Here is a 24,446-nt window from a genome sequence, read left to right on the forward strand (position 1 = left end):
TAGTGCCTTGCCCAACGTCGCCACATTAATTCACAATAACATTCTTGGTTTTTTTTGGACAGTATGTTACCACTGCTGTGCTTTCTGTAAAAGCACATTTTGAAGAACGCACAATTTAATTCTGCATTTTTACAATTTCATGTGGAAGCTCAGGCTTGTTTTTTCTCATTGTTCCAAGCATGGTCAACTTTCTTTTGAGTCGCTCAGCAAGCAGTCGGTAGGATGTGAAGAAGTTATCAGACATTGGAGGCCTTCAGTCATATCCAGCAGTACACACATCCCAGGGTTTCTTTCATGTGCTTCTCCAGCACTACACACATCCCCGGGTTTCTTTCAGGTGCTTCTCCAGGCAGTGTCCCTGTGAACACTTGCATATTCCATGGCATAGATGGATTTAGCATCGCAGGCTGCCCTTATTTTTATGCCATAAAAATAAGGGCATAAAAATAAGGGCAGCCTGAATGGGACAGCGTCCTCTGAAGGGGAAAAGTCGTTCATCCCCTGGAACATTTGGTCCTGGGTTGTAAAGCAAAGGCATCATGTCTATTTATACCACACTTCCCTGATAGCAGCTAATTAGTCTCTTTAATGATCAAGTTCTTTCCACTGTGCACCAAGTACATGCCTGTCTTCCAAGTTGGTCATTTCAAGTATATTTTCAATTGCTGGTGGAATGAAAAGATCAAATGCTGATGCTATATGAGGACTGCGAGTCACAGCAGATCTTGATTCTCACATGGAGATGCTACCCATGTTATAAAAGACGAAGTGAAAGCTTTAGATTTTATCTATGCATACAATGCTACATACAGTAGATAAATCTTAGCTCATATTAACCCACATGTTTGTGTATACAAAAAATAAATATCTCAAAGTTGTTATTTTCTTAAGTTTGTGATGCAAACCTAGCAAAAGTCATAAAATATTATGGGGGGGGGGGGGCTGGTGGTGGTGACACTTAAATTCAGTGAAATGAGTGATGGATCAAATAGACCCAAAACATAATAGGTGGATTAAGGCATGCATGAACTAGTGGGTTCCTTTATCAATGACTGAATAGAACTTGGACTCCATCTGCTGGAGATTAGTGGAAGTGTTCCTTTCTTCACACATAGAGGTCAGGATAATGGAGTCAGTATCAAATCAAAGTTTTAAGTGATCAATTCTATCTGTTTTTATAATTACATTTTCATAATGATGCTTGTATTTTGTTTATAGTACTTTTTTATTCACAGACAAAAATACACTAAAGAGAATAACATGATTTAAAAAACTTAGAATACAAAGAACCAATCAATCAGCAGCAATGACAATGTCCCATAGTAATGATGTCACATCAAGTTCATCTGCTATGCATTTAGAATGCATGATACAGTCATTTATTGCTTGAAATGTAGGTTAATGCCATGTGTAATTGAGTTTCATTATACTATGTACTGTATATTTTAGATAGTCTTCTCCTCAGAATATAAAACATCTACAGTGCAGTTGGGACCAGACCATGTGACTTCTGATCGCAATCTGTACCATACATTAATAAAATGCCTTTTCTAATATGTATGTTTCTAGTATTATCAAAATGTATATCGTCTTCATTCAGACTGATAGTTTCGTTGTTGGTTTATTTTAAGCAGCTGTTAGCATAACATATACAGAAAGCATATTTTTAGCAAAAGCTTTTTCAATGACGAAAATGTTATTTTAAATATAATCTTATTTGGTTCCTGGTACTAAATTCAGGAAATGCATGTATCATTTTCGACTGATCTTATTAACAGAAGCTTTTTCTTCTTTATTTTAGTTATGTTTCGTCTCTATGATGCTGACGGAAATGGGTATTTAGACAGCTCGGTAAAACTTTTACCGTTTCAGCATGTTAGTTTTAGCTGCATACAGCTTTTTTGGTTACTTAAGTATTTTGTAAATAAGGAGGATACATACAAAATGGATTCAGGTTCATCAGTTGCATGTATGCTTATAATGTAAAACAAAACCTGTACGGAGTTCCTGCACATCAAACAAAAGGATGTTTTTAAGATTTTTTTTTTTTTTTTTTGCCAAATACTAAAACACCCTGATTTTCACTTTTCTTCTAATGCGAATACCATATTATTGTTGATGTGTTCTGAGCATTGAAGCCTGAGTAACACTGGTCAGCTTTCCCATCCCACCTCAGAGAATCAGCCTCGATAAGTCTTTTCAGAAGCAATTATTGTTAAGCATGGCAGCATAATGGTCAAAGCAGCCATAACAATAGATAGCTATACAGAACACACACATTAGTCTATTGAAAAGGTAAGAAATATTATATTATATTAATTGCAATTACTGTGCACGTTAATGATTTACGTATTTATTACTGCAATTTTATTCATTATCGCGTGAAATGGCAAAGACACATGGCAAATGAAATTTAATAGAGAAAAGTGTAAAGTATTGCATGCGGGCAATAAAAATGTGCATTATAAATATCATATGGGAGATAGTGAAATTGAAGAAGGGAACTATGAAAAAGACCTAGGAGTTTATGTTGACTCAGAAATGTCTTCATCTAGACAATGTGGGGAAGCTATAAAAAAGGCTAACAAGATGCTTGGATATATTGTGATAAGTGTTGAATTTAAATCAAGGGAAGTAATGTTAAAACTCTACAATGCATTAGTAAGACCTCACCTAGAATATTGTGTTCAGTTCTGGTCACCTCGTTACAAAAAGGATATTGCTGCTCTAGAAAGAGTGCAAAGAAGAGCGACCAGAATTATCCTGGGTTTAAAAGGCATGTCGTATGCAGACAGGCTAAAAGAATTGAATCTATTCAGTCTTGAACAAAGAAGACTACACGGCGATCTGATTCAAACATTCAAAATCCTAAAAGGTATAGACAATGTCAACCCGGGGGACTTCTTTGACTTGAAAAAATAAAAAAGGACCAGGGGTCATAAATGGAGATTAGATAAAGGGGCATTCAGAACAGAAAATAGGAGGCACTTTTTTACACAGAGAATTGTGAGGGTCTGGAACCAACTCCCCAGTAATGTTGTTGAAGCTGACACCCTGGGATCCTTCAAGAAGCTGCTTGATGAGATTCTGGGATCAATAAGCTACTAACAACCAAACGAGCAAGATGGGCTGAATGGCCTCCTCTCGTTTGTAAACGTTCTTATGTTCTTATGTTCTTATGTTCTTAAATAGTGGGCATATTATGGCGCACACTAATTTTATTGTGCTATACTATGGTAATCAGAATGAATATGTATGGTAATACATGATAATGTATTTAAATGAGCATCTAGCTCAAAATAATGAGATAAGCTGTATTCACACGGTATTTACTAAAGGACTTTAATTTTATTGCGCGCACTGAAGCGATCATTTATTGGTGCGTATGGAAACCAGACTTTAATCACTGATAGGCGCGCTAGTTAAACCTCTTTTTCTGACCTGAAAACTAGTGATGTGCAGTTCGATTCTTTTTACTGAGTCGATTTGTTTGATTCATTCATTCAGTTTAGTGAATCAATTCAATTGATAACAATGCTCATTACGTGTTCTAATTCTGCAACTTTTCCACATAATGCCTGTTGATGGAGAATCCTGTGTAAGAAAATTGGAACTTCTGCATTTCTTTCTTTCATTTTTTCCAGCACTTTGCTAGCCAGTCCACTCTTTTATCCAGTAATATGGTGCACCCTCTGTTGTAATCCCGGTTAGTTTCTTCCAAGGTATTTCTGCACTTTCCATTGCTTGTTGAAGTTAAAAAAAAGTCATTTTTGTGGTTGCGTTGTTCATGGAATCCACAGCACTCATTTTTTATTCTTATTTTCTGGAACACCTTTAGTTGAGACCCTATAGCTTCTTTCATTTCCAGTAAACTCAAAATACGTTGCGTTGTGCAGCGTGTCATAGTGACGTTGTTTGTTTGAATCTTTCATAACTGCAACCGTTGCACTGCAAATCAGACATGTTGCCTTGCCGTCAAAATTATTCATTGAACAAATAATCATCTGGCTAACGATTTTGGAATCTTCTGTGTTCTGCCTCCACCTTTTGCTTCCGTGACCTCTGCAAATACTTTTTGGCTACTAAAATAAATAGTTTAAACAAGCCTTCACTTCGCTATCCTAATCAATATTATGGTAGCACTGATTATGGTCAACGTTTGAGTGAAACGTCTGCACTTTGCACTTTTTGCACATTGTGTTTTAGCCTGTCATTAATAAATACAGCCTGTTGTTTTTCATTGAATTTAGCGTTGGTGTGCTTTTTTTTTCCGCTGTGCGGATCTGTTATATGGCGTGTTACCTGTGTGCGTGAGGAAACAGATCCTGTGTGGTATTTGATTGGCTATTTTACTACCTCTGTTAGCTGTGATTGGTGTAATGGGAATGTCACTCATACAATGCAGACTGCATATGTTGACTACGCGTGTTTATAAAAGAGGAGGGTGTTTTAAAGAATTCCAAAACGATACAGTACATATGGGTGGGCCTATGCGTTAAAAGAGAAAGGAAAATGCTTTTTTAAATATTTTTTTACATCAGACAAGGAATTAATGTTGAGATTAACAGGTAAGCGATGCAGTTTCACTTTACGTTGCCTCTGCCTGTCCCAGGGGCGGACTGGGACCAAAAACCGGACCGGGAAGTTCGGGTCCACCGACCCACATTTATGTCAAAATCAATATACCGAAATAATAATGAAGTCAGCGCACGCAGCGCGCCATCATGATGAAGTATCGGTAAAAAAATAGAGTTTTAAATTGTTAGGGTAAAACTTCTTTGTACATTGTAGGCTATAGTTACTACCAGGTTTTCAAACATATTAGGGGCGATTTAGGTATGGCAAAGTATAGGCTATGGCAGTTGCCATACCATGGCTTCATGATATAGAAGTCACAAATAATAGGCTATCCTATTGAAAATATCATAGATTTTTTCGTCTACGAAATATGTTTCTATTCATTATTCTTTGTCAAGTTAATAACAGTGTAATTCTCAGCATGTAATGGGGGAAAAAAATATTAATAATAATTATAAATCAAACGTAGACTAGCGGCCCACGCAGGTCCAAACAGACCGGCCCACCGGGGATTCTCCCGCACTTCCCGATGGCCAGTCCGCGCCTGGCCTGTCCCCTGCTGAGGGCTGTGTCTGTTGATCGCTCATTTTCGGTCAGTGTAAGCCATCTCCGCCTTTCACAATAAGCTACTGACCAAAAGATACGCCTGGACTGCTGGGGCTTTTGATAGCACGGTGGTCATGGGTAAGGCTCTGACATTATTGTGCACATTAAATTATCGCTCACAATACATGTAGTGTGCACGGTATGGTATGTTAATTAGCCAAATACTGTGCATGTAAATTAATGCATTTTCTGTTAGTAAATAGGGCAGTAAATGTAGATTTATTACGCACGTTAGGCTCATTACTTTCCGTACGCGCTAACTATTTATTTGCCTTCAAAATAGGAGGCACAATTTTTGGTTGTCGATAAATTAATTTTAACTTAGTTTGATATTTCTACAGATTGATCTGAATATAGTTCCAATGAAGAACATGAATACACATGGTAGTGTGTTAGGTGTACAATAACACGCCAGGAGGTGTTTGTACATTGAGACTGAAGATTTTTAGTGATAACTGACTAATGTATGTGCACAATACTGGACAATGAACATGAGTATTATGAGTCTATAACTAATCCTGATGTTTTATTCTTTGTTCTAAAGGAGCTAGAAAACATTATCTCTCAGATGATGCATGTTGCAGAGTACCTGGAATGGGATTTAACAGAACTGAAACCTGTAAGTAGTTATATCGAAATCTGTTGCTCACGCAATACAAATGGTTGTTATGGAACAGACAAACCTTTTGGCAAAGGGCTACATCTGTGACATTATTTGACCTCAGAAATTATGAGTGAGTGTTTAAAATTACGGATGCAATATGAATGACGAATTATAATTCACATGAAAACTAATTGTAACAAGTACAAAAGGATGCTGCTGCGTGTTATAATAATTATAACAACACATTTGTCGTAGATTCACCAGGAGATGATGGAAGAGAGAGATTATGACCATGATGGCACAGTTTCCCTTAAGGAATAGGTACAAGGTGGGATGACAACAATCCCTCTTCTAGTGCTGCTCGGATTGGAAACAGTAAGCTATGAATCGTATACACAGATCTTTAAATACGATACAGTACTTAGTGTAATAGAGTAAGAATAATATTCGGTTGTCTTTCTTGCTAGTTTTATACTGTGACAAAAATGGCTTTTCCAGAGCTTCAAGATTAAGGCTAATAAACCTTGGCTTACATTTAGAGATGCACAGGCTTTCTGACCCACGGACAGGCTTGAGCCTTAACCATAAACAGAGGGGAATTTAAGTTACTTAAATAAAAATATTTTTCACATTTCATAAGGAATAATAAAATATTGTAATGACTTGGTAAGAACGGAAGTGTGAAACGGGAGTTCTTCAAAAGCAGCAATCACTTTTATTTTACATAAAAACACAGGATACCGCTTTTGTCAGCCACCTGCACCCTGAAGCTGGCCATGGGCAAAGCAGTGTGGTTGTCCATCCGGTCTTGTAGGTCCCTGGTTTCCAGGCCGGTTACATCCTCAGAGGCATCTGGCGGACGGCAAAACAGCAGCTCAGCCAGAGTGCGGAGTTCTCAGCCAAGCATCAGTAGTACAGAGGTGCAGCCGATGGGCTCCTGGATGGTGGTGCAGCAAGACCTACAGCCTCATTTTGCCTTCAAGTGTCCAGGCTAGCTGCAGTTCCAGCAGACGTGGACCCGGGGACTGGACCGCTGGCGGCCACTGGTCATCACCGCTCTTACTAGGGCAATGACTTCCTGGAGCCAGAGTAGTGCAGGCATGCCGCTTTCGGTTTTACTCTCACAGGGCTGTGCTTGGTGAACTTTACTGTGCCTAGTTGCAATTTCACCGTCGGACTTGCTCCCGCTCTGCTCTTCTCTGCTTCTCCCACAGCCACTCTCCTGGATCGGTCTCCTTTTTCACCGCCATCCACCCGAGCAGTGCTGATGTGTCGGCTCTGCTGCTCATCCTTCACCTTCAAGGATCTTTGCTCCATCCCACTTCTGAACACCAATATAGCGTTTTAGCAAGAAAGAAGCATGAAGCAGGTATTCTCAGCTTGTTTATTCAGCAACAGATGTTGAGCACGATTCTCCACTCACTGGAATCCCCCCAATCCCGACTAGCTCGCAGGCTGCCTCTTTGATATCATTATTATTTGTTTATTTAGCAGACGCCTTTATCCAAGGCGACTTACAGAGACTAGGGTGTGTGAACTATGCATCAGCTGCAGAGTCACTTACAACTACGTCTCACCCGAAAGACGGAGCACAAGGAGGCTAAGTAACTTGCTCAGGGTCACACAATGAGTCAGTGGCTGAGGTGGGATTTGAATTGGGTACCTTCTGGTTACAAGCCCCTTTTCTTTAACCACTGGACCACACAGCCTCCTGTATATCCCACAACCCAATCAACATTGCAACATTGTGGTTGAACCTCATCCAATCAGTGGCCACTACCCCTAACTCAAACAATGTAGTTAAACCCTGGCCAATCAGTATGCTGCTATATGTCCCCCTCCAATAGCTCTTGCCGGGTGCGCTCAAGGATCCCCGGGTCGCCTTTTCCCTGACCCTGAGTAGGGGTCAGCTCTGGTACAAAGTTGCATCAGTACTCCGGTATAGGGGACCAGTGTCTGCAGCAAGGTACGTGCCCCTGTGCGGGGGGAGCACAGTTGCAGAGTGAGGCTGGGGCGCAGGGTTGTGCAACTCAGTCCTACACACAGTTCTGCAAGGCAGTGCAATCCAGCACAGTTCAAGCACAGTTCCACAGATGCACACACATAACAAAGCCTGCAAAAAATGTTATTGAATTAACTAAATTGTACTGTGAGTTGTAAGCCAAGCCATTTTATGTTTGCTCCCTGTATCCTCACACATTCTTTTATGTATCTGAAAGTGCTTCAGATTGAGCCTGTAAAAATACATACGCCTAGCCATTAGGTGGTGGTGTTTTATTATAAATGATCACTTATATAATTTCAACAGCATAAGGAAAACACACAGAAAAAAATAGGCTTCAACAGGAGTTAGAAAATACTTGTTAAAACATTCCACACAGATAATGTCATTTCTCTAGTATTACATTTTTTTCAGTTTATTTTTTTAAATATATACACTACCGGTCAAAAGTTTTAGAACACCTCCATTTTTCCAGTTTTTATTGAAATTTATGCAGTTTAATGTCTCAATGTACTCTGAAATTAAAGCATTGAACAAATAAACAATTGGAGATAAAAAAAGAAATCATGGAATCGTTTTGTTTAACAAAATTTAATCTAAATTTTTGACTCATCAAAGTAGCCACCTTTTGCAGATATAACAGCCGAACACACTCGTGGCATTCTTTCTACAATGGAAATCAAATATTGTTCGGAAAGTTCTTCCCAACACTGTTGCAGAAGTTCCCACAAATGTGTTGCACTTGTAGGTTGCTTTGCTTTCACCCTTCTGTACAGTTCATCCCAAACCAGCTCGATGGGGTTTAAGTCTGGAGACTGCTGGCCATTCCATGATTTGAAGCCTACCGTCTTGTTCTTTTCTTCTAAGGTAGTTCTGACATAGCCTGGAGGTATGTTTTGGGCCATTATCTTGCTGTAGGATGAACCCCTAGACCAACTAGGCGTATACCAGAGGGTATTGCATGGCGCTGCAAAATGCTGTGGTAGCAGTTTTGGTTCAGGGTGCCACTCACTCTGTGCAAGTCGCCGACTCTGGATCCAGCAAAAGAGCCCCAAACCATCACGCTTCCTCCTCCATGTTTGACAGTTGGTGTCACACACCGAGGAACCATCCTTTCGCCTACTCGACGGCGTACAAAAACCCTGCGTGATGAACCAAAGATTTCAAATAATGATTCATCGGTCCATAAGACCTTCTTCCAGTCTTCAGTAGTCCACTGGCAGTGCTTCATGGCCCAGGCAAGCCTCTTTTTCTTATTTTGCCATCTTAGCAATGGCTTTCTTACTGCCACTCGACCTGTCAAACCTGCAGCTCGAAGTTTTCTCTTCACAGTTGAAACTGAGACTTGCTTACTTTGACCAGTGTTAAGCTGTGCTTGAAGCTGTTGTCCTGTGAGCCGCCTATCACGCAATAATTTGTCTGAAAAAGTATCCTGTTGTAGCTATTCAAAATAAAAGCTAAGTTTTCAAGTGCAGCAGCTTGATCACGTGCATCAAGCCAAAACCACTGTTTTTACTATAATGGTCAAAATGATCGCTGTGGTAGTTCTAGGTATAATGTATTATATCTCCATAAACTTCTGCAACCCTGGGTCAGCTGATGTTTTGAGATGTTTAATATATATACGGTCCACCCTGCTGATCCTGGCATTGGGTGATAGCTTCTTCTTCTCCCCTTAACAGATGGGACCAGCAGCCAAATAGTCCATAATCACCTCTCATCATACCCATATAAGCAGTCATGATCCTGACATTGTATTACTTGTTAGAGCTGCTTCTATTTTATGTGGACAGTGCCAGATATCTTACTGGAGCAATATTACAAAACTGTCTCGCTTTGCTGTTCTTGAAAGATGCTGAACTCCAGTCAAGCTGACAGGCTGTGATTGGCTGATTCGGCAGTTGCATGTAAATAACTGGTTGCTTTTGTCAGTGCAAAGTATTAATTGGCTGGTTTTGGTGGATAATACAATAAATTAAATAAATAGTATTTGCTGTCCAATAGATGTGAACTAAGCTTTCATTAAGCAAGTCAAAATGAAAAAGCTGGCACTTGCGAGGATTGATTTTAAGTGTGATTCACAGTTGATGCTGTGACGTACCAGCGGGCAACTAATGTACTGAACTAATATCTCCATATCTCAGTAATCAGATCAAAAAATATATATTCTAGGTTATTGTGGGCTTTTTTTTAAAGAATGATTTAAAAACCTATATGCCAGGTATTGAATTACATTCTCTGGTAGGGTCAGACAAGGCAATGTCCAAAGCTTGGGGGGCCACAGGGCGCTCATGATGTATTAAGGTGAAAATCTGACTATCCAATCACACTGTACATAACAGAACATTGCAAAACTACACTTGCACTAATACATCTCGGAAATAACTATACTGATGCACAAAAGAAATGCAACACTTGGGTCTAATGGATTTAATAAAATATTTGAAACATAGATGTAAAACAAAATCACAGAAAATATGAATAAAAATACAGATTAAATAATCATGATACTTTGTCAGTATGAAACGTGACACACTGTCAAAATGAAAACACAGTTACAAAGTTTGTATGACCTCCCTGAGCATTAACACAATCTTGGTAGCTTTGACGCATAGACCTCTGCCTTCCAGGACGTGGCCTGTCCCTCACAGAGCCGGTTTCCTGGTTTCTCTGGACTAGTCTGCTGATTGTTGAAGCAGAACATCTCAATTTCCGGGCAACTTCTCTCACAGAGGCCGCCTTCAATCATGCCGATAGCAACCAGGCAATCTTCATTACTCAAGTGGGGCATGGTCGTATCTTTCGCTGTTATTGCGTTAATTAAAATCATGTATTTTCAAATGGCTGTTTATACAGATTCTTAATCAACTCATTTTGGCAATTTTAACTCAACTCAAATGCCAAACACTGAGCACCTGGTGTTTTTATGAAATCACATGACTTGAGCTCAGTATTTTGTTATCCCAATGAACAATACTACTCAAACAATCAATAATCCTATCTGCACACTATTTAAAATGCAAATAACATTATGTATGTGCTCAATGAGGTATAGATGTAAAACTTAGATTGTTGTGTTTTCATTGTGCATCAGTATATTTACAATGATGCAATGTCTGATCGCCATTTAATAAAATAGAAAGCAAATATATTTTCCTGAAAATATTCAAATGACTTCTTGCAAACAAATAATTATACAAAGCCAACTTTAAAACAGCATGCTGTAATCATGAGAGATTAATGGATATCTAATTTCCCTTTCTTATTGCCTGAAATTAACACTCCTTCACACTTATTTTTTGTTCTTATTTTTTCTGAAAATTACTGAGCAGCAAGCATTCAAGCTAACTAATGAAAGCATGTCAATTATTAATAGCTTTATTTATGTTGCACAAGCAACTTAAGTGCCTGATTTAAAAATGTAGCATTGTGTCTAATATGTATCAACACGTTCTAACTCCAATGTGTTTAAATGTAAATGAAAAGTTTCTAACTTAAATACATGGTATAACACTTTATTTTGTATTTATCATGGTTTAAGATGTGTCATTTTTTTATTGCACTTTGATGATTTTTAAAGCATGTGTGAATGTGTGCAAGGTAACCACAGTGTAATTAATCAATTAGTCAAATTGTTTGTAGCTGAGTACTTTATAAAGCTTCATTAAGAAGAACGAGGGAGAGCTGGGAGGACGTTCAGGATAACGAGCAGCTCGTGTGAGCATGGATGCCGGGATGGGAAGTAGGAGCGGTGGTAGGGGTTTTGAAAAACTGGTACTTTGTGTGTGAAGTTTATAAACTGTAGTGTATACTGGTGGTGGTGTGTATCCACATATAACAATTGTAGCTCATGTGTTGCTGCTGCTTCTACATTCTTAGCCCGGCACTGGCTCTGTCTGTAGTGAGAGGGGTAGGGGTAGGGGGAGATCTAGAATGGCTCCTATGTGATTATTTTGCCTGTCAAATGAAAATCCAGCTCCTTTCTTTGATAGTTGTGAGAATGGGATTATTTAGCCAATGGAATATGTATGCTCGATATCTGAACTCCATTGGAGGTGAGATTGAGGACTCGCTAGGTTTTGTTCTTTGTTTAGTTGGAGCTCCGATTTATTTTGATTTAAATATATTTCGTTGACCGAGTCCTCAACCACTTCTCCAATTCACCAATGCAACTAACTCTGGATTGTTTTACTCTGCTTAGGTGCCCTTCAGTGTTTTATAACCTGTGATGCTGACTTTTGAACGACGGTGTCTAATTTGTGTAGCTCTGTTGTTACGAAGCCCTGGAAAAAAGGATCAATCTGATATATTCTGTTTTTTGTAAATGCGAAAAGCATATTTTATCTTATAAATAAAAACACTAAACTCTATCTTTGCTTGCCCTTTGCTTTTCTTGTGGTTCTTGCATTGCTCTTTCCCAATAAAATAACCTGTGCTGTTAAACTAGGGCCAAATTGGGAAACATTAGTGTTGGCGTAGTCGGATTACTGCACGGCATGGTGGTGGCTTAGTCTGAGCGTACTTCCCCCGCTGTAGCCTTGCACCCTCCTATATGGGTTTGGCATCATTCCCCCCCACCCACCGTTACATTTTGACAGGCTCGGTTTTTTCAGCTAGTTTTACTGTGCTTGAATGGTTTTTTGATTTCTTTTCTCTGGCTGTTTGTTGTTTTGTCTATGTCTCTCGCTGTCTGGGCCTATCTGATGCTGAATCACTCTTTACTTCACAAATGTACATGTTTAAAAGAAAAAGCATAGTTGTGGTTCTCTAGGTAACCAAACTAACGGTGTTTAGCCCAGTAAGTCTGCGGATGCAGAGTAGAAGTTACAGGAGAGGAGTAATGAATTATCTTTAGTTAAATAATAGTAAACTGTGAAATAGTATTCACCGTTGGGTTATGGAATGTACTGATACGCTTGCACCACTCTCCCTTCTCAACCGTTGATATGACTTAAATGTCAGTGCATGCAAGGGGGCTCCCGAGTGGCGCATAGCTTGGAGATTGTCGGATCGAATCCAGGCTATGTCACTGCTGACCGTGGCTGGGAGTTCCCAGGTGGTGGCACAGAATTGGCCAAGCTCTGCCCGGGCGGGGAGGGTATAGGTCGGCTGGGGAATCCTTGGTTCACCACGCACCAGCAACCATTGTGGCTGGCCGGGTGCCTGCAAGCCTGCCTGTGTGCAATTCAGAACTGCGTGGTCCTCCGACGCTGTAGTTATGTAATGGCTTCACAGCAGGCTTGCAGTGTGAAAAAAGCGAATGGCTGACGGCACACGTTTCGGAGGACATGAGTCACCTTCGTCTCTCCTGAGTTAGTGCAGGGGTTGCAGCGGTGAGCTGGGTTGAATAATTGGGCATTCCAAATTGGGAGAAAATTGGGGGTAAAATAATTGCCAATTCCAAATAATAATAAAAAAAATAATAAGTCGGTGCATTCTAGGGATGAATCAGTTTTCTGACATTTGCATTGGCTGTAAATAGTGGCCTAAAAACAATAATGACTCAGTGCCATTTGTTCCAAGATAACGGATCTCTTTGATCTTTTCCACAGAATGTAAAGGATGATGGGCAGCATGTGTGGTGGCTGAAACACCTCCTACTGTAATCTCTGTTTAAACATGCTGATTCGAGTGGGGAAGCAAGGCCTTTGCTGTTCTTGTGGGTATGAGAAGACACAAACCAGCTAGGATGCTATAGTTGATAAGAACTCCAATGCGAAAAGAAATACATGATGCATATAGATCAAATATGATACTGTTGTAAAACAACTTTGGGCCAGAATTGGTGGTTGTGGTGAGGAGAGTATATATGTTACACTCCAAGTAAATGGGGGTGTCCCAATACTTGCTAGGAGTATCTTATATGCTGCATATATTAAGATGACATAATTTATTCCAAAGCTTAATAAGGTCATTCGATTTCACATATTATTTTCTCTATTACAGTTCATGTAGCTGATATGATTTAAAGTTAGTTTTATAGATTGGCTTGTCCCTGAACTGAGAATGATGTTAAGAAGTAACCCCAAAAGAAGGAATTCACAATTTGTTACCAAATCTAATTTGGAGCCTATTTTATTTACTGTGCATTTCTGACACGTATCAGACAGAACAAAGATAAAAGGACAATTGACAAAAGATGATTTAACACTGGACAATTATCATACTGTATCTTTTCTGGTTACTTCTTGTTTTCTATTTTTTGAACTGTCAATGCATTAGAACTGACAGCAGTGTACTTGAAGGTGGCTGTGATTTTGTACCCACTGGTTGTCAAAGAAAAATCTGTTAAGAGCACATACAGTAAACTTGTGAATTCACAAAAGGCAACATGGGCTACATCCACAAAGCTCCTTACTCCAAAATCGTAATTTGCACAATAAAAAGCACCCAATAAAATTTAAAAACCAGGAATACCAGCGAGAGCTCTCATTTAGGAGCTTGTAAGTAGCATGTTTTTTCTTATATATTGAATCTTCTTTCCTAGTTTGCAAGTACACAGTTCATGAGAGGTGTGTGGCCTGTGCTCCTTTATCCTGATAAAGACTTATGCCAAGTAAAAAAAAAAAAAACATGAAAGTAAGTAAATCATATATGTTTTGTATATATAAGCAGGTTTATGTTGGGGGTGGGGGGTGGGGGGTTGCTGCATTTAAGAATAGTATAATGCGTGTATGTATGCGGTAGACATCTCCGAGGGGCGTTTTGACATACCCATTATTCAATTAACATGTTAGTAAAAAGGCTTTAAAATTGAAATGCCATTTTGTTACAAATAATACTGGTGGAGTGATATCGTTTGATTTGTTTTTTGTGATGTGGTTGCAAACATTATAAGGGCATGTACTAGAAATGATATCCCTCTAGCTCAGCCAATAAGAGTGCAGGGAATCTTTCCAATGATAGGAGGCTGTGTGGTCCAGTGGTTAAAGAAAAGGGCATGTAACCAGGAGGTCCTCGGTTCAAATCCCACCTCAGCCACTGACTCATTGTGTGACCCTGAGCAAATCACTTAACCTACTTGTGCTCCGTCTTTCGGGTGAGACGTAATTGTAAGTGACTCTGCAGCTGATGCATAGTTCACACACCCTAGTCTCTGTAAGTTGCCTTGGATAAAGGCGTCTGCTAAATAAACAAATAATATGTTCTTGTTTTATGTATCATTCCACATAAGCAAAACAAAGTTTTTTAAACCATTAAAAAAGCCTTGAGCTCATTATTTAACTGGAAGTCCATCTTGGATTTGCTGTGCACATTGAACTTTGAGTTTCAATAGTTACAAAAAATACAAATTATTACATTAAAATATCATAACAATTCAATTAAAAAAAGCGAACATGTGCAGCATTGTTTTGTGAATATTGCAAATCGCTGACTTGGTTGTATAGTACGTGCCTCGAAAAACACCGTCTCTCACTAAAAACACTGTCTCTCACTAAAAACACCGTCTCTCACTAAAAACACCGTCTCTCACTAAAAACACCGTCTCTCACTAAAAACACCGTCTCTCACTAAGTCCGTACTGCAATAAAACTCGTAGGAGTCATTTAAGAGGGTCATGTTTTATTTACAACATATCAAAATATGATTATTACTGTAAATGCATGAGTGTCCTGATGATCCAAACTGCCACAGAGAAATATATAATGAAATGTCAAAATAATTTACCAGCTTTCTGTTTTTATCCATGAACCGGACTAGATCCAGCCAATGTGAGTGTTAAAAAATATCTGGTCTACAGTAGTCTCCTCACATAGGAACATGTCCTAAGAGAACACTTTGCCTAATTGAACACCCTTATGGTGTAACTGATTTTTCCCATTGTAAATGCTCCACCTAAAGCAGGGGTTCCCAAAGTTGTGTTCAAGGAGGGCCGCTTAACAGGTGGGACATTGGGTGGTGGGCCGCATAATAAAATTCACCTAATTAAATACCAATATGTGCAATAAATAGAACATACCTTTATATCTAGACCCAAGACAGCAAATATAGCTTGTCTACCGCATATATACACGCAGTATATGCTTGTATATATGTGTGTATAGCAAATATAGCTGGGTATCATCAGCATAGCAATGGAAGTTCACTCCATGTCTGCGGATAATGTCACCTAACGGTAGCATATATAATGAAAACAACAAGGGACCTAGAATAGAGCCCTGTGGAACACCACGTAAATCACATCCTGTCTCAATGACTAAATAAGGGGAACTCGTTAATCAAAATGCATGTTAACGAGAAACTCTTAGAAATGTCTGACGAGGGACGCAGACAGTGCCAATGTGGGCTGCAAATGACATGTAAACAAACGGTGAGGCGCACCACTGTTTCTCTTGCTACAAAAAGTTGGAAATTGGTCGCTGAGCAATTTGGTATTTTTCGTCATGGTGAGTTACTTCACCATTCTGTTACATAATTTTGTGCATGTCTTGAATATTGCTAATGTACAGGTATTCATAATTAATCTAGAGCTGCTGGTGCATTTTTTAACATGTTGATTTATTAACGTTAGTTTGTCAGTTACTTTATTATTATAGTTTATTAACATACACTTGCATATTGCTTTTCTCTTACTTATTCTGTTCATTTAATATGTTTGTGCATGTGCATCGTGACAAGTAATACATACAGTATTTATTTATTGATTCATGTTGTGACTGGTTGTCAACTGTGTCTTAAAGAACACTTCGGCTAGAGAACACTTCGCTTGCTTCCCGAGGGGTGTTCTCTTAGCCGGAGACTACTGTACTTGCAAGCCAGTAGGAAAAAATAAAATCGTTTCATGAACTCATTTTAGAAGGTCATAGGCAACTTTGTTATAATTGAGGACTATATTTTGTAGAATGTTCGTTTTAGAGTGCTTATGTGGAAGGATACATAAAAAGACAAACAAAATAAATACAGTTAAAATAAATAAAAATCATAATTGTGCTGTAACATTGAAGTATAAAAGCAATAATACCCTCCACATCAGGCATTGCAAGGCATTGTGGACCGTTTGGTTGTAACTCCATTACCCAAATGGTCCATAATGCCAGGTAGTCCCCTCTGTGTAAGGTCTTATTGTTTATATATGCATACACACACAGACATACACATAAATACAGGGCATGAATAGCCATATAATTACATTGCTCTTACATGGTACCTACTGTATGTTTACATGAAAATTGCCTCTTTTTACATCTTTTTACCCACTGTAATTACATGTTAACATTTTGACACAGGTTATTTCTATCAATCCTTGCTAGTTACCATGTTATTATATTATTACAGGGTTATGTATGCCCTGTAATCTAAAATGGTACCAGTGTCACATACTATACCTTGACAAGTACCATCTTGGTATTCTGCTCTCATTAACTTGCATAGACTGAAGCCTCACTCTCTATACTCCACTATTGCATGCACTAAATGCTTCTTAGACAGATCAACAATAAATATATGTCCACATTTTATATAAATTGATATGTCACAAAATGGCAAGCGGTGGGTAGCGCAAACATGTTACACTTTCAATCGACACAAAACTCGAAATATTACAAAAACGCGACAGTGGCGTTAGCCTGTAGCAATATAGCCCTAGAATATGGTATCGGGAAATCAACTGTCACCAATATTAGGAAAAGCCAGGAAAAAATAAAACAGTTTGCAAAAGAAGCCAAAGACAGCGGAGCAGTTAAAAGCAGGTGTATTGTACGCAAAGCTGCTGATGATGATTTTGATAAGGCAATGCATCTGTGGTTTACACAGGAGAGATCAAAAGGCACTCCTATAAGTGGTGTGATGGTTATGGAAAAGACAAAGTTACTCTACAGAGAGAAGTATCCAGAGAAAGGTGAGGACCATTTTAAAGCAAGCACAGGGTGGCTCTGTCAGTTCAAAATTCGGCATGGAATACGTCATTTGAATATGCAAGGAGTTTAAAAACACATTGAAATCATTTATTAAACAGCACAAAACTTACCCGGGTCTAAGTGTTTAACTGCGACAAGATGGGCCTGTACTGTCACCTGCTTCCAAGTAAGACTCTGGCAGATAGATCCAAAAAACAGGCAAAGAATTTCAAATCCAGCAAAAATCGGGTCACGCTGATGGCTACTGCAAACGCGAGCTGGGATTTCCGTCTCCCTTTGGTGTTCATTCAGAAGAGTGCAAAACCTTGTTGCTTTACAAACGTTACTATGTCAGCTCTACCTGCCCATTACTACAGCCAATGCAGTGTTTGGATGGAGAAAGGCATTTTCTCTGACTGGTTTGTTAAGCACTTTGTTCCACTTGTAAAAGACTACTTTTGGTCAAAATTTTTACCTGTCCGAGTTGTGCTACTGATGGATAATGCTCCATCCCACCCTGCCATTGAAACTCTAGTGATGGAAGACGGAAGCATTCAGTGTTTGCTTTTGCCACCGTACGTCACAAGCCTCATCCAGCCAATGGACCAAGGCATTCTGGAAATCCTGAAACGTTGATACAAGCGAAACCTCTTACGGCAATTATTGCTGGGATCAGTGGTGTTTGAATCTTACACTTTAAACAATCTTTAAACAGCTGACAATCAAAGATGCTGTCTACATGTGTGCTAAGGCCTGGAGTGAGATTGGCTTTTAGTCTTTGAGATGCTCATGGAATAAACTTTGTCCGTGTGATGACACCGAAAGCGATCATTTGGAAAACAATAATCAGATAGAAATCAAATCAATTTTACTGAAGAGTGACAGCTTTTGGATATCACCACGGTGGAACAAGAAGAGTGGCTAAACGTGGATCAATATGAGGATGGACCTCCAATCCTTAGCAACCATGATAACTGGTACGAGAAACAGCACAGCCGGACAGTGACAGTGACAAGGAGGAGGAGTGGGGGAACGCTAAGAAAATCCCACATGTGTAAGCAGAAGACTGCTTTGCTACCTGTCTTCAATGGCTTGAACAACAGCCTGAAGCCACACTGATGAACCTAATGATGCTTCAAGAGCTACACACTTTGGCAGCAAAAAAGCGTGTTGGCAAGCTAAAGCAGAGCACAATTAAACATTTTTTCAAATCTAAAAGGAAGCTGGATCTGTGGTTGTGCTACATTTAAATTAAGATGGTTAAATTCAGCATTTTTCTTCTGCATAATAAATGTACAAAGCTGTTCAAACTATAATAATGAGCATTACATCAATGTTCAGGTTTAAATATTTGTGAAACCATAACACATTTTTCTGAGTTACGAACATTTCAGAGATGAACAACCTCCATTCCCAAGGTGTTCGTAACTCTGAGGTTGCACTGTATTTCACATTAACAATGCGGGGAAGCAGACTGCAAGCTTAGCAAGAAAATAAAGCTGGTGCACATGCATTGAATGATGTCTATAATGTTCTTTCATTTATCCTTTTAAAGGTGATGCATCATTTTTGGGTCGAAGGAAATTGTCCAAAACTTGCTTATTTTAGTACAGTAATGTTTTTTTTTCTCTTATTGTTTCAAATAATGGCCACATTTTAGATGAGATAATGCTTTGCATTAAATTTATATAAAGTAATGATACATTCATTCTAAATTCCTGTGAACAACCTTCCAAGCCACATTAATACAAACCCCCATAAAAAAAAAGGTTTTATGATTTAACTTTAAAAAAATGCATTTATTTTCCTGTTCTTCATAAAGACGAATGTAATTTGATGAGAGACCTCAGAGATTAATAAGAAGATTAAGCAATTTTTCATAGACAAGCATGCATGTCACAGAGAAGCAGTGCTGCTAATTATCACTGCATTTCAAGCACTTATTGGGATACATTTATTTAATGTTATGTGGCCTGGTGTGCATTAATTATTGTACAAGTAGCCACTGCTGGGGCTGAGAATTAGCATGACGAACGCGACAGATTACCATGTTGTTAAATTAGCTCTCAGTTAGGCTTTGATATCAGCTAAATTAGCTCCTGTTAGACTTTAATTTTTGGTCAAAGAACATCTCAATAAACATTGAAATATCTTTTTTTTTCTAGCTTCTGTTTTTAATCATTATATTTATCTACATGTTTAACCATTTGTTATCCACTACATGAATGCATACCTTTGTATGCTTTCGATAAAATGTTTAGATGTCAGTCAAAGTTATATAGATTTTTTACTGAAATGATTTTATATTTCAGATTATGATATAAATTATTAAAAAAAAAAAAGTTATTTTTTTGTAGATTCTGTCAAAGAATTGCTTCATAGGGACAAAATGTTGTAATGGAATAATTTACTAGCATCCCATGCCGTTTGGCAGCATATACCTGGCCAAACAATGCAACACAATTGTCAGTCAGTTTGACATTTGCAATCATTTATTTCCTTCCGCATGCATTTTGTTTTTCATTTATAATGTGCCTTTATATAGAAAAGTGTGAATAACAGAAACCCAGTGTGATGCCTGTATGACACAAGCTTAGTTTTCCCAGGCTCTCCATCAAAATTATTCAGACTCCCCGATGACTTGTGCCTACAAATAACAATTCTAAATTAGCAGCCAAGATACAATGGTAACTGCTAACCTCTTCACTAGAGAATGTATCCTTCCCCACATCCTGCTGTGGCCGGACGGCAGAAACGGTAGTCAAATTCACATAGAGCTCATGCAAAAGTAATGTATACTGACTGAGGTAAGACTGAGGTGCTGCTGGTGGGCTCTCAATATAGTTCTAGTACAGTCCTCCCCTATTAGATCCATTTTGCTGGCAGGTGTGAACATTTTGGAGATTTTAATGTGTTTTGAAGCCCACCGTAGGTCTGGTACAGATGAGATACCTCTTTTCATCATTTGAGGGTCATTGAAAAACTTAGGACCATGTTAAAATCATGTTTATATTTTAAATATGTTTCTGAAAAAAAAAAAAAAAAAAAAAAAAAAAAACCTCTACAAGCTCTGAAACATTGTAACTGTGTTTTACTGTATCTTCATAACAAGTGTGCTTCGCATGTGAAGCCTGAATGTGATTGTAGACCTCTGAAAGACCACATTCTGCCCAGTAGTACTGGTAAGTTAGGAAAAGTAAATGAAATTATTGACTTTACCATACACAATTTGCAGTAACAAAAGCATGTTTTTTCTGTGTTAGTGTTTAGTATTCTGTGTTAGTGTTTAAATAGTGTTGTCATTCCTAAAACAGACAATTTTTACAATTAAAAACTAGATAAAACTCGATAAAAAGCAATTAAAGTAATAAAGAAATCAACTTCAGCAAGACCTGCTAATTCCACTCTGATAGAATAGATCCACACTGCTCAGAAGACTATTAATCATATTTAAGAACATTCATCTCAGTTCTTTCTAGCTAACCAGCATAATAATCAGGATTATTATTTATAATTAGAGGAAGTAATAGATCATACATAACCTTTGAATGAGGCTCATTAATTTACCTGGGTCCACAGGGACATCAGACTAAGTTAGTTAGGTGCTTTATCTCTGTCATTGGGAGGATCATTGATGCACATTTGGCTCACAGGAAGGGAACAAACATCTTCACAAATTAAGAATCTTTCTTTCTGCTCTAAGTAGTTCATATGTAATTGAGAAAAGAATACAGGGCATCAAAGTCTGAATTTGAGAACTTGGCCAAATATTCTTTTGCCAATGTTTAAGATTTAACATGAATGAATTATTAAGATGTCATAAGAGGCATTGCCCCCAAATGTAGCTATGAGCTAATTTTCATTGGCAGTCCCTGGACAAACACAAAAACAGAAAATAATACAAATAAAGTAACATTTACAGAAAGCAATCTGATCGAGCATCAGATAATTGTATAAGAAGGAAAAATAAAATAGAAAAAGAAAAATAAGGAAGCGAGACATGGCAGATAAAAAGACACAGCAGACATATAAAACCAAATGAATTACAAACAATTAAAATACACAACTAACTAACTAATAAAATAATACAACACATAACAACTCAAAACAGCCAGTGTCCTTTCACAATGTCCTTACACAGCTGCTGCACACGCTGCCGCTCACACCAGCAGGGAAGATGAATCCGTAGCAATCCTTAATCTTAATATATAACTATATATACAGTATAATCGTGATTTGAAATGTCTGTACATTTATGCTGTGGCTTCTTTTTTTAGGGGGGTTTAACATAATACAATTGTCAGTAAACAAACTATGTGGTTCTTGTTAATGTTGTAATGTATTTCTTTCAGAAAAATGGAGGGAAACTTTGACTATGTTGCTCAAAAGGGGTACATAATGTCAGTATAAAACTTATAATAATATTGATTGCTATAATTGCATGTGTATATTTGATTAAACCTTTCTCCGTTTATTAACTATACATAGTGCATGATATTGATGGTATTTTCTGTCTTATTTGATCACTCCAGTTGAAGAAACACACCCCCTTCTGGTTTTTGTGAACCCTAAAAATGGAGGAAAACAGGGCGACAGCTACACTTTCATTTTGATATTTGCTTAAATGTCAGTTTTATCCATATATTGATTTTATAGGTTGGGACAAAAATTAAATGTACTTACTTTTTTATGATGTGTGTGCAATGTATAGTGACAAGCAGCAATGTATAGTGACAAGCAGCAGATGTGCTACAGTGGCCCTCATGACAAACAAAGAAACTTGTCAACACTGCACAAGACACACCTCCACTCAAACAATGCCCCGGGTGCTGTGAATTGTGGGCAGTTAAGAACATTCCCCCATGTCATCAGAGTAGATGCAACATTTGTGTGATTGCATTTGATAATTGAGTTTTCCCAGAAGGACTGACCTGGTCCAGTGATACGCATCATCACTCTCCAATGACTGTGCCCTGTTGATGTCATCCTTCTGTTCTTCTGTGAATTCAGCTCTGTTTCTGTTCATTGAACTAATAGGGTTATTACTTAGGAACATTCATTTTCCCTCCTTTATTACTCCAGTTTCATTTATTAACATTATGGGATCAAAATATGACTTGGCCCAGTTGTTATAATGAAATAGAAATTAGAATGAATTAGTCTTACTAATGACTACTCCTCAGGGCATTCTTCTGATGACCTTTGCTACCCAGACTTTTGAAATTGGTGTGCAACACTAACTATGCATGGACGAAACGTTCTTCCTGCAGTTGCTGCATTTCTGATAGTTGAGTTTTGTTATACAACCAGGTATTATATTAATGTTTCATTAGAGCAAGGTTTTCATTAACGCATCTTTCAGTTACAATATATATCTAGTAACATTTCTGCAGTGTAACACAACACAACACAAAAGGAAGCCACAAGCAGTCTTTCTTGGTTCAGGTAATGGCAAAAAAAACAAACAAACAAACGAAAAAAACAAGGGGAGCACCGGCCTGGTTAACTACTCCTCCTTTGTAGGCTATATGGCGGCACTAATACAGTCCATGCCACACCTCCAGCTTAGAAACCAATGATTTGATTTCAGTGCCTGAGTAAATTTGTCACACAAGCCCGAGCCAGCAGAGTACATAGGTAACTGCTATATGTGATCTGTGCAATCTATCAGCTTCAAGCTTCTGAAAAGTTAATTGTAAAATATCTGGGTAGAGGATTAAAAAGTAATTTGTGTTGTGTTAATATTCTTTTCTCAGGATATTGAGAAAATGTCAGTACCTTCTGAATCCCCATCAAGTGTACAATCTTGCTAACAATGGACCTATGCCAGGGTAAGTGTACAGTTTGTAAAATGCTACTATTATCATTTACAGCAGTTTACAAACTACTGCTGGACAAACTTTTAACTGCCTTTCTGCCACATCTTCCAATTAGTCTCATGTCCTCTAATTAGCATTGCTGTATAGTATCTCATCTCTGTATACAGTATGTGTGTGTTCCCCAGACCATATCCTTAGTTGATTGTGACGTATATCAATGAAGGAGAATTTAATAGTATGGTTGGTAATAGATTCACAATCAAATTTTTATTGGATTCATTTAATAATAAATGTGGATATTTTCTAGGGCTATGAGAAAATGGGGAGAATAGAAAAAAAAAGATTTTCAGTTTTAAAAGCATGGGACAAACCAACAAGTCAGGCTATGTGTAGTATTCAAGAGCAGCTAAATAGTTTTCATAAAAGGAAGTTGTGATGTTGAATATGATTTACAGTAAAATATGCCTTTTCTACATAGAAATAGTTCACAGTACAGTTCTTCGGTGCAAATAACACAACTAAATGAAGCCTGGCAGTTCTGAAAAGAAAGGAGAATAGCATATTTAGTAACAGGAAAAGTAAATTATTTTTGATTCAAAATACATTGTCAAATGAAAAATCGCCAAAGAACTCATAATCAGTTCAACATGACTCAAACCCAAAAATGTTGACATTTGGCTGCTTAGCAAACTGCATATAAATCCAGGAAAAAACAGTATTCCCTTGTGTCTTCACTTTGTTCTGACCATTTCTGCTTTGTTCTGTTCATCTAGTCCAGGAGGTCCAAAATGTTCCAAAATATTTTTCCAATATTATAACAGCAAGAGAACATTCAAAGAGTAGGTTAAAAGTCTAAGAGATACAAATGGCAAAATCATAGCAAACATATTAAATGATTATAAATTATATGTATAAATGGGTAATTGTATGTAAAAATAATGTGATATTTTGTCACAATTGTAAGTCGCCCTGGATAAGGGCATCTGCTAAGAAATAAATAA

At 38.0% G+C, this 24,446-nt stretch overlaps 1 pseudogene; it reads left to right on the plus strand.

Annotated features, from left to right (window-relative positions):
• The first annotated feature begins 1,803 nt into the window (after positions 1–1,803).
• LOC117399258 (diacylglycerol kinase beta-like) overlaps positions 1,804–24,446 on the plus strand; it is a 133,245-nt pseudogene continuing 110,602 nt past the window's right edge.

The sequence above is a fragment of the Acipenser ruthenus genome, chromosome 4, assembly GCF_902713425.1.
Source record: "Acipenser ruthenus chromosome 4, fAciRut3.2 maternal haplotype, whole genome shotgun sequence".
NCBI lineage: Eukaryota > Metazoa > Chordata > Actinopteri > Acipenseriformes > Acipenseridae > Acipenser > Acipenser ruthenus.